Source organism: Macrobrachium nipponense, chromosome 2 (assembly GCF_015104395.2).
Source record: "Macrobrachium nipponense isolate FS-2020 chromosome 2, ASM1510439v2, whole genome shotgun sequence".
In the NCBI taxonomy this organism is placed as follows: domain Eukaryota; kingdom Metazoa; phylum Arthropoda; class Malacostraca; order Decapoda; family Palaemonidae; genus Macrobrachium; species Macrobrachium nipponense.
Genome location: NC_087201.1, coordinates 10,997,481 through 11,009,980, shown reverse-complemented (window position 1 = coordinate 11,009,980; position 12,500 = coordinate 10,997,481).

Here is a 12,500-nt window from a genome sequence, read left to right as displayed (position 1 = left end):
TGAAAAGAAAAACATAGATCTCTCATGTTGCCCCTTCAACACTTCTATAAATGTCATTTTATATATATATATATATATATATATATATATATATATATATATATATATATATATATATATATATACATATAAATACATTCCTTTATTTTTTTAGATGGTAACAATTTCTGTGGCGCTAAGTAAACTTCACTAACTGTCCCCTATCTTTGCCTATGAGCGAAAATTTTTGGCATAGAAATGATGATATCTTTAATAGATTCCTAAATCACTCGCGTTAACACATACCATATGACAGTATTTTGTTCGTGTTTCATTTTACCACAATGGTTTAAACGCATTGATTCTCCGATATGATTTATATTTCAGTGAATACTTTCTGGGTACCTGACATAAGTCCTCATGAGTTCTCACGATGAATTGGAAGTTTCTCGAGAAGAATTTTTCTGTTCTTTGAGAGAATCATAATTGTTTAAAGTCCTCAGAGGACTTAAAAGCACTGAAGCACTGATATAGACATTTCGATAGTGTGTATGTGTGAGTGGTTTTTGTGTGGAGAAAGAGAGAGAGAGAGAGAGAGAGAGAGAGAGAGAGAGTCCATTCACTGTTCTGTAGGACTGGCGTCACTTCTCGTTACAAACGCTGAGCGCCAGTACTGCCTCAGATACAAAATATATTCTTTCTCTCCCCCAACGATTCATTACCAAAATAACACGGAACTCTTAACGGCCGGTGAAAGAGAAACACGGGGATTCGGGGAACTGTGCGTCTCCTCCCGTGTGTTTTCTCTGAAGGTTTGCTTCTGGGATCTGCTTTTGCGGCTGTTGACTCGCGGACGAGTATTGACTTCGGGAAACGCTTGAGCCATTAGGAGTCGGTTGCTGGGCCAGAGAGTGATTGCCAACTCGTCTGTAATAATTTATTGAGGAGAAAAATTAAAAAAAAAGGGGAAGGGTGGAGGTGGAGTAAACAATCTACGTCATATTTTTACTGGAAAATAATAAGATATAATATCTTTCATTTTCTGGCGAACAAGAAAATCCATATGAGAGAGAGAGAGAGAGAGAGAGAGAGAGAGAGAGAGAGAGAGATCACCTATTTAGGGAAGATAAATAATGAAATCTGTCATTTCCTGGCTAACAAAAGATTGCATAATATAAGAGAGAGAGAGAGAGAGAGAGAGAGAGCTAGAGAGAGCTATTTAGATATGTTTTCTCTGTCTTTTTCCTAGTTATCTATCAAGCCAAATTAGGACAGGCAACTACTAGATTGAAAGCAACCATCTTTCCCTTATTCTTTCTTCGTAAGATGTCACTATTAGGATTATCATCTTCAAAAACAAGGCAGGATCTATGGAGAGGTCATTACTCGACAGAGTTATATATCTAAGACTGTCTTTTGTATTGTTCAAAATGCTTTCGAGAGTTACGGTCATGAAGGACGAGGTAATCATTGGTCCTCCCCACATTAGTTTCTAAGCGTTTAACATCAAATTATCAAAGTTGATATTTGATGAAGGAAGGAGGAGTCTGTGCATCAAAAATAATTATTTCCCCCTTCTTTATTTTTTACCTCTTTTTCTTTACTCACTCGTACTGAACATTGGGAATATGCCCTAAATCTTCATGATGAGCTGTAAATTGGGACAGCTTTATTTCCTTGTCTTTAAGGCATCGTCAAGCAAAGTCTATACAGTGGGATAAAAGATTACAAACAATTCACGGTGTTGCAAATAACAATTAAGATCATCTTCCAACAAGTGCAATTAGCAACGAGTCTATATCTACACGAGAACCATTCTCACTTTTTTAGGGAGGGCAGCAATGATTTCACGAGGTTGGTTTTTGCCTTGTGGTCTGATCCCAGGTTGAACTCTTTGGCGAGAAGGGCTACATATTCGCGCTCCTCTTCACCTCAGTAGTGCTTGGACAACTATGGTGTCCACAACATGTGCTGAAAATAAAATGGTCCAGAACTTATCCCTAAAGCTTCTTATCCCTAAAGACTTACAATTCTTTATTGGACGAGTCGGTTGCGTACACGCCTGTCATTCTGGTAGCCCGAGTTCGCTCCCAGCCGCCACTAATGCGAAACCAGAAGAATTGGTTTCTGGTATTTAGAAATTCATTTCCTGATATGGCTTGGTTCGAAACCACAAAAAGCTGTAGGTCCCGTTGCTAAGTAACAAACTGGTTCCTAGCAACGTAAAAAAAAAAAATCTAATCCTTCGGGCCAGCCCTAGGAGAGCTGTTGATTCAGCTCAGTGGTTCTGGTTAAACTAAGATATACTTAAATACTTAACGTTAACCTAAAGACTTGTTAAGAACGATAAGGCAACCCCTTCCGGCACAAAGGAAAAGGTGTGGGATTAATAAATACCAATCAACAAAAACTTAAACATCAATATGATTAAATGCTGCAAAACAAGAAATTAATCTCTGGATCATCCCGCTGATTTCTGGCGAATTGGTCTTGAGTGGGTGGGGTCTTTCCCCTCGAAACTGTTTATGAAATGGAACTTTTGATTCATTATCATTTCCTTTGTTTTTCATTTTCGCATTTATATTATGTAAGACGGAAGGGTGGAATATAATGACTGTCCGAAATTAATATATAAAAAATATCAAATATTTTCATAAAAGGAATCCTTCTATTTGCATAATGTTATCAACGTTAAATGATCAAATAAACTTAAGTCTTTATGGGCTTCATAAAGGTGGTAAATTGTTGGTTCTCCAAAATGAAAGTACAATTGCAATATTTTCTTATTTAATATTTAATACAATGAAAAGCTTTGTGTGTAAGGTATATTGTTGTGTTTTTAACAGAAGCCTAAAGTTATTTATCGAAACATGTTTTGCGTTGATTGCAAATATTGAAAAGTGATCAGCATCCACTTTTGATTTCAAGAATCGCTGGTTAAATTTTATCACTGATTATTCATTCAAAAATAAGAAAAAAACATTTCCTTAAAATTCATTGGTTTTTTCATTCTTCCCATTATTATCGACTTTTCTCCTCAGCAAAAACTTTCTTTATTGGTGTTACAATATGTTTTAATAATATAAATTATTTTTCTGACAGGTAGAATATTGTTCATTGTGGATACTCTACATCGTCGTTATATGATTCTCTTCATTTTACACTGACAATTCATTTTTTTAACTGGTTAAGGCTCTCTGCTTTTACTATACTTTCCAGGAGCGGCAAGTGTCCACATTGCGGTCTGCTTATCCTTGGGCCGGCTGTTAAATCTTTATGTCCAATACAACTCGAAGGATCATTGCCTCTCTTGCAAAAGATTCGGTCGTTACTCATGGAGAGATTGATCCTTATTCCAGCTTCCCGTCGTCAAGGCTTCTATCGCGTCTTTGGCAAAAACACTGTTGGAAGGAGGGATTCTTCTGCAAAGTGTGCCACATTCTGCATATACATAGACGTAACTGCATAACTGAATCACGGAGTAGCCATGGAGCGTGATGAATGTCTAAAAGAAGTCAATAGACACGGATGGGCGGAAAGTGAAACGCGGATTTGATTTGGAAGGGTGGGTGATTCAGCATTACCAATGTCCAAGCCCTCTAGCCTCAGTGGTTTGAAGACCTGAGAGCGGCACGGACAGACAAAGCAGGCAACAGCTATTTTCAGAAAAACCTCGTCAAGGTAAACCACAAAGCAACCGGAGAAGTTTTTAGAGAAGTTTATCCTAGTTCTCTTACCCAGAAACAGCTGCAGTTACCTAACTTACAAAACTCAAATGTTTTCAAAGTTATCTAGGATCATTCTAGAGAGTAATTAAACTAAAGTAAAGTTTGCACTTCATAAGAATTCTCCAACATAGACAGAAAATAACTCATGAAGCATGAAAATGCAATAAAACCAACGAGACTCGACAGAAAATCTGCAATTAGATTACCTTCACCTTTTGAATTGTCTTATTTCAAGGTTAGATTTATGTAATAGTATAGGGCAATATAACAATCTTAGGTTTTAATTTTTCATTTTATGTTTGAAAACAATGAGGCTTGCGGGCATTCAAGTCAAAGTTGATGGATAGATCGGAGGACACTAATATACTTAAAAACACGTAAAACCAGGGTCAGTGGCAGACGTACCTTTTCAACTGTACAAAAATGATAGTAGGTTGTCTCATTTGGTTTTATTTCGTCATTTGCAATGAGATAACAAACAAGGTAGTCTTTCCCATCTGCTGTCTTACAACACAGACATTCTTGCTTTGTACAACTTTACTCCATAATTTGTGATCAATAGTTATTTTATATTTGCATGTATTTTACGACAATATATTTTAGAAGCGAATATCGCAGCTTGCAGCAAACTCCCTATTTTCAGATTCAAATGTTCTTTTATACAAGAAAAAGGAATCTATTAAAACCAAAGTCAACATACTAGAAACAAAACTTATTAGGCTTTTCCGCTTTTCTTGAGCGTACGTGTTACAGTTTCTTTTTATTTAATTTACTGGCTTATTTGTCTTCCTCTAGTTTTACGCCTGTAAAACATTTGTTAATAAATGACTGATAGCAACTGCTAAGCACATGATTTATGAAATCCTGATCAAGAAAATGTCATGTTCTAGAAATGCTTTCTTTTTTAGAAATTCTTTGTCTTTTATACAAATCTCTCTCTCCAGGTTTTTGGCAATGCCAGAGTCATGCAACCATTTTTGGTTCGACCATCTTTCCAGCACTTTTAGGCTACAATAGCACTGGTATGAAAAGAAAAGTTAGGTTTTAGAGACAGTTGTAATAAGTAACTGCATTTAATACCCTTTCAAAGTTTCATGGTCGTTATGTTAGACACTTTAATGCCATTGATGTTTATTGTGTTCATGCGTATCTGAGGCATAGAACTAAAAATCCCCTTTTTCCAAATCTTTCCCAGGTCACGTGATTGATCACCGTGTTGAACTGGATTACGAAACCTAAAATCATCATTTTCTAACAGATTTTTCACATAAACATTCTCTCAGCTAAGGCTTTCAATTTCAGTATAAATCTAGACAGCAAGGTAAACAAAAATCTGACTTTCCTCCTTTCGCGAATATATTATTATCATAGATGTTTTTCTTTTTTATTTCAGCATTTAAGGCTGTTTACTCTAAATACCCACAGGATGTCATCGGAAATGAAACGAATGTCAATAACTGTCATGGAAACAGTTGAAGTTTGATTTAGGATAGAGCAAGTAATAGTTTGTGAAAGATCATTGACCTATGAATTATTTTTTTTCATAATGAATACACCACTTCCAAATCATGTTTATATATTTCGAACGTTGTTTTGTTACTTTCAGTAATTTTTATCGTGCAAATGTTGTTCATACCATTTTATTTTTCTGAAAAGAAATCTGTTACGCCGACTTTGTCTTCCCGTCCGCACTTTTTCTGTCTGCCCTCAGATCTTAAATACCACTGAGGCTAGAGGGCTGCAAATTGGTATGTGAATCATCCACCCTACAATCATCAAACATAACATACCAAATTGCAGACCTCTAGCCTCAGAACTTTGTATTTTATTAAAGGCTAAATTTAGCCATAATCGTTCGCTGGCAACGATAAGGCCAGGCCACCACCGGCCCTTGGTTAAAGTTTGAAGGGACGCAGCTCATACAGCATTATACCGAGACCGCTTAAAGATAGATCTGTGTACAGAAAACTCGATTGCCTCTTTTTAGTAGCTAAATATTATCTGGATTTTGCAAGGAAGATCTCTTTGGAAGTTGGTGGACACTTTTCTTGACATTTCGGTTACCCGGGGAGTAAGCCTAACAATTACTACTTTGTTCTTGTTGTTGTTGCTGTTATTTGTTGTGCTTGCTGGATCGGGCAGGAAAAGCCATATGGAAAAGCTTTTGTCTACAAAAGGTGTTCTGTGTTGAGTTAAAGATACAGGAATTTTTAATAAAGGATATTTATGATATATTTAATAGAATGAAAATGTAAAAAAAAATTTATAGTAGCGCAAAGTTAAACACTGCAGAGGAATTATTTCTAATGAATATAGCATATTTATTTAAATTGTTGTTGATGAAACAAGCCTCTATTTGACCATAAATTTTAGCACGTTTTCATTTACTTTAAATTAGGAATATGATGTCTACAGTTTATGGATGAGGGGCAATCTTGCATACGGCCCATGTCAGCTAGAGGTCGGATCACGCCTTGTTTGAATATGTATCATGGCTCTATGATATTTTAGAAGATACAGAACAGATGAAGGAAATTAATTCAAGCATGTTGACTTACGTAAATGCCGAATTATACTGGAGAGACCAACTTTACATTAATCAATATTATAAACTTTGATTATTTATTTCAAAATTTTAATTAATTACAGCAATGTCAAGCGGGTTTATACATACTAACTCACTGGCTGAGACCGCCTGCCTAGTAACAACTTTTAAGCGCACAAACGAACGAAAGAATTCTTCACCCAAACAAACAGGGGATGTAGCATTCTCTGGATTGTCCTGTCCCACAGTATACACCCAAATGAACCAGAATATCCAATATAATCAATTTTGACAGGAAAATCCTACGGGAGTGCAAGTCATACCATACTATATTCTGTTCAGAAGTGCGCACAAACAAATAAAAACAGTAAACCTTAGTTCATTTAACCAGACCACTAAGCTAATTAACAGCTTTCTAGGGCTGGTCAAAAGAATTAGATTGTGTGTGTGTTTTTTTTACGTGGCTAGGAACCAATTGGTTACTTAACAACGGGTCCTACAGCTTATCGTGGGACCGAACTACATCATATCGAGAAATGAACTTCTAATCACCAGAAATAAATTTCTCTGGTTCCACATAGGCAGAAGCGGGGAGCGGACCAGGGTACAAGATTGATAGCCGGGTACGCAACCCATTCGTCCAATGAGGAACTGCACAAATGAATAGAAACGTCTCATTATAAGTATAAAGATATAATGACATTGCTAAGCATAAAATGTAAACATGATTACTATCAGACTGTTTGTCCCCTGTTGGAGTTAATTGATGCTGACATTAATGAAATCATTCGCGAAAAGGTAATGGAATAAGCTGGTTAAACTTAGCAGCATTTACTAACTCTGATATCGATCTTTAATGACGGCTTTTCGTCTGTCCTCTTCAAACGTCCCATTGCTTCTATCTCGGTTGATGTCAACAAATGCTGTGTTTATTCGTGCAATTGCTGCAAACCGTATTTTTGCAACAATGTCAAGTTTGTTTCCATTCACGTAACTGCAGCATATCGTTAATTACCAGATGTCATTGGCCTATAACGCAATTGTAAATTTCATTTCGATTTTACTTCTTCAATGAGCTCTATTCCTTTCGAAAGAGCATTTACATAACAGCAGAAATACGGGAAGTATAGTGTCATCTGTTGCCTCCAAGGCAGCATAAATGAAAGGGCTTTTTTAACTGACTGACCTACGCCCGGGATGCGGAAGTGTCACTTTGCCCATCGCGAATGTCCTTTGCTCTGAAAATATAATAAACATCCTCTCCACTTAACTTTGTGTACGGAACTTCCCACTTGCAAGACACCTATGAAATAAATAACCGAGCTTCTCCTTTACCAGGACATGATGGACAAAAACGGACCATTAACCCACCCAAACACAGATGGTCCTGGTTTTAACTGTCAGAGAGAATTCGTTTGTGCATGAAAGATATGCGTCATACTTCCATTTACTAGTTTATTTCGTGTTGGACCACGAAAAAGGCTGCGCGTTTTAGATAGTAGGTAGATAGATAAATGTATAGATAGATAGATGAATAGACGAATCAGTTATCCCTTACGACTTGTTTTCATGAAGTTCCTTTTTACAAATAAATTCACCACTACTGACATTTGTACTAAGTGTGCTTCTTCTCATATGAATAGACTTGGAATTAAAGTATGGAACATAAACCATGAACACGTGGAAGCTTAAGAGCAGGTTCAGTATAATCATGCACAGGATATGGTCCCATATAATTTGCCTGACTCTCTTAGAACAACGATCACAGACAATGATTTTATCATCCATCGGCGTCACAAGTTTGGCCACATCTTTGATGACTGGAAATAAAATTATTGTATTTCTTCGCATATTTCATTGAACGATTTTGTCTGGTAGCCATTTTTCAAAGCTCTGGCACCAAATGATGCAGATTTCGAAGCCATCAACAATTTTGGAGTAGTTTATTCATCAAGAAATTATGTAACACGCCCCCCTCCCCCACCGAAATAGCTTGGTATCTGGTCTATGTGCTTTACCCCGAAAGTTAAAATATTTGAGTCCTTTTTCCGATAATTTTGAAGCGTATTTGAGAGAACCTCGAATGGTGGTCACCTTAGTATAAATACCGTGATTCTAAAAATCAATTGCTGTGGGGTCCTGATTGAATGAACTTTTACCTCTAAACTTCATTCAGTGGGTACCTTATGAATTGATTTTTTTTTAAATTAATACAAGATATTATGATGAATGCCAAGACCTGTCAGCCTTATTCAAATGTTTATATCCATAAGTGTCGCCAATACTAGATAAAATTTAGAGGCAAATTGATTAAAATTACCCTCAATAGAAAATAGATAACATTGCCTCTTCATCAGATAAATCATGGAAATCATAAGTAGGCAGATTTTCACAGTGGAATGAATTTTAATTCCACATTAGAGTGTCTTGTTCACAGGTTACTTCAAAAGGGCAGCAGAAGGCTTCGCTTTTTCTGGAAAAGTTGGAGATTGACTGAAAGAATGTCCATGCTATCTGTAAAATGAGAAAAAAACCACAGCAGCTGGGCATGCCTGCAAAAGGTCTACTCAGAACGGAAAATTGCTCTCAGCATGAAGACAACATAGGTTTATTTTCCATATTATCTGGTAGAGATTCTCGCCTTTAATTAACAGACTTTTGACACTAATGTGGTGTAAAATTTTGTTTCACTGTGAAATTCTGCACATTTATGTTTTGCATGATTTAGCTGATGAAGAGGCAACGTGAACTATTTTTAAAGTTCAATTTATAAGGTATCTTGACACTGAATAATGATTATGGCGTTCAAGAATGATCAAACTCGCATTTTTTCCCTTGTTTATAGCAAACACAAAAGAGGATAAAGGCAATTAGAGATATGCATAAAATTTCTTGTACTTGATATTGTATATGTATGTTGGTGCTCTGTGTTTGCATTGATAGAAGATTATCGTATATTTCACATAGACTAGCATTCGGCCAAATATTTCAATGACGGAAGTGTGAAAAATAAAGTTTTAAAATTCCAGTCCTTACAGTTTTATATTGCAGCCATTGACAAAATCGTTTCAATCTGATGGCGCCAAGTATCTTATCTCTCTCTCTCTCTCTCTCTCTCTCTCTCTCTCTCTCTCTCTCTCTCTCTCTCTGGCAGGGTGAACGTAATCTATTTATTTATTTTTGTGAGGGATTTCAAGTCTTTTCTTGGGAGACTTTCGAACTCGGAATTGAAATTTATCTTCCAAACGAACGGTACGAATACCAGTTAACAGAGGAGTATTACGAAATGCCGTAAATCTACAAGAACTTATTATATAAATATTCATATACTTTTTTTCAAGGTTACGGGATTTTAATTGACTTCGTGGCTCCTGGGAAAATCATAGTAGATGGACGTGACTTCATTGTGAAAGAGAATACCACGGGGTCAGTACCAAGCGCTTTCTCCTGTTTATTCAGGCATCGTCGGTCCACAAGGTAAATGAAAAGATCAAGAACACCAGATGGTTTTTATTGTCAAAAGGGCAGAAGTCAACGAGATAATCCAGGATAATCCGAGATCACTCAGGCGGTAATAAACTAAAACCACGGATTTAACCTTAGGAAAAAAGGAAGCTTAGCCATACAAAGTCCAAAAATCATGTACAAAACTGAATATATTAAGATTCAGTACTATTCCTATTCAAAGATCTTGTTTCACTCCAGTTAATCTCTCATATGTACAAATAACATTTCTATACATGTTTTTGTACTTTGTAATAGGCCTAAGCTTTCTGTATCTCTTAACGGTAAATCTATGGTTTAAGTTGGTATGACCCCGTAATCTCGAACTATTCTAAAACACAAGGGAAAAATAACTTATTTCATTCCATTAATGGGTCAAACGTCACCAGCGACGTACTACACACACACACACACACACACACACAACACACACACACACACATATATACTATATATATATATATATATATATATAATATATATCATATATATATATATATATACTATATATATATGTGTGTGTGTGTGTGTGTGTGTGTGGTGTGTGTGTAGTAAGTCACTGGTGAATTAGATATTAAAGGACATTTGTAGCTGGAATGATAATATATATATAATATATATATATATATATATATATATATATATATATATATATATATATCATTCCAGCTGCAAATGTCCTTTAATATCTAATTTGCTCGCCTCGGAATGATATATCATTTTTTATATGTACCGAAGGGGAATTTTTAGTTGATAATAATTTCGTCCCCTCATGGATCGAACATCGTCCAGCGGACAGGCACGAAAAAATCAAGACGACATTGACGTTACCGATTACATATATATATATATATATAATATATATATATATATATATATATATATATATATATATATGTATATATATATATATATATATATATATATACATATATAATATATATATATATATATATATATATATATATATATATATATATATATAATTTTTACAGAATATACGGGTAAAGAATCTAAAACCGTGATACCCTTCACCTTAATATTCAAGAAAGCACAAATCTCATTTCTCTCAACATGCTGGCTTATATCCTCTCTTTTCGCCTTTAAATTAGGTAATGGTAAGGGAGTTAAGTTAAATTTGATATACGGAAAGAAATTTAATTTCTTACTGAAGAGGAGGCTGTGAGTTGCCAAGCTTTACATTTTGTGATAAGAAGTACAACCAATTCGTTCATGATATGCTTTTCTTAGGTATATTTTGTTGGGACAATTTTTCACAAGCGATTTTGCTTCCGATAATCAGGATCACGGGTAAATTATTCGACCACAGTGAGCACAAGCAAAGCTAATTAAGACAGAGGCACGAACCTTTACTATTCTCTGACCTTGCTTCGGTGCACAAAGAGTACTGCCGTCTCTTGCTTCATGTGATTTGCCTTTATCCTTCAGGACCTGAGGATTTCATTTTGAATATCCGATGTCTTCAAAATGGAAGATCTCTCCTGGTAACCTATCTGGACGCCCTTGGGATTTCACCGAACCACCTCTGGTTCAGTTAGAAAGCCAGGAGGATCTCGCTATCCCATAGTAAGGTTTTTATTACCTTTGTCATTGATCACGGCTGCGATTCTGTTGTGGCTGCTCGACTGGGCCCCGAGTTAATTAACCACCTGTGTTACCACTCCTCCAGACGTGGAGGATTCCGTATTCTTCAAGGAGAATTATAAATATTATTAGCACGTAAGCTTTATAGCGACAACTTTAGTTTATTTAAGAATTAGCCTGTAAATCGTCAGGATATTCATTCATTCAGATTTCCTCCTTCTTTATGGGCCCCCTTTATTTGGTTTGAGTGTGTTGGTATTCCTGTCGTAATTATGTATACGTGTGGTTTGAATTATTATTATTATTAAGCGTAATAGTGGTTATTTTATTTCCTGTATTCAAGAAGTTCAGGTGTAATTTCTATCTTTTTATTAATTTATTAAATTTATGGATTTTCGTTGTGTTTGTTTACTCCCCCCTTGAATTCATCCTTGTACATAGATTATTGAGTTTGTGGTGGATGATTCCACCCTATTGTGGACTTCTTATTTAAGGTTAAAATTAGCAATAATCGTACGTCTGGCAACTATATAGTCTAGGCCACCACGGGATGTGGTTAATGGTTCATGGAACGCGGTTCATACAGCGTTATACCGAGACCACCGAAAGGACATATCTTTTCTTATTGGAAGCCTTGATTATCACGATAAACAGAAAACTCGATTATGCCGAAGGAACTTCGAGTAATTTTTTCACTTTTTTTCTCTCTCTCTCTCTCACCCATACAAAACTCGTGCTGCAGCCGAGCTTGTCTGCAATAAATTGAATTGGTTCATATCAACGTTATCCTGAATACTGAAAGAGATGAGAAATACGGATCCATGTCACCGTTACAAGGTCTGGAAATGATTATGAAAATGCGTTATAAGGTGATATATTATTATCTTGTTTTTCTCTCTCTCTCTCTCTCTCTCTCTCTCTCTCTCTCTCTCTCTCTCTCTCTGTTCTATGAAAGCGTGAATTGTCAAGTGATTATTATTTTTTTACCTAAGAACAAGCTGTCTTTATTCAAATCTAAATTGCTACTCTCTTCATCCTGAACGCAAAGACCTCTCCCTGTACATCCAAATAAGGACCATCGTCCAAGGTGGAGGTGACCATGAAATTTTATCCCTGCCAATTCATCCTCACTGCTTTGT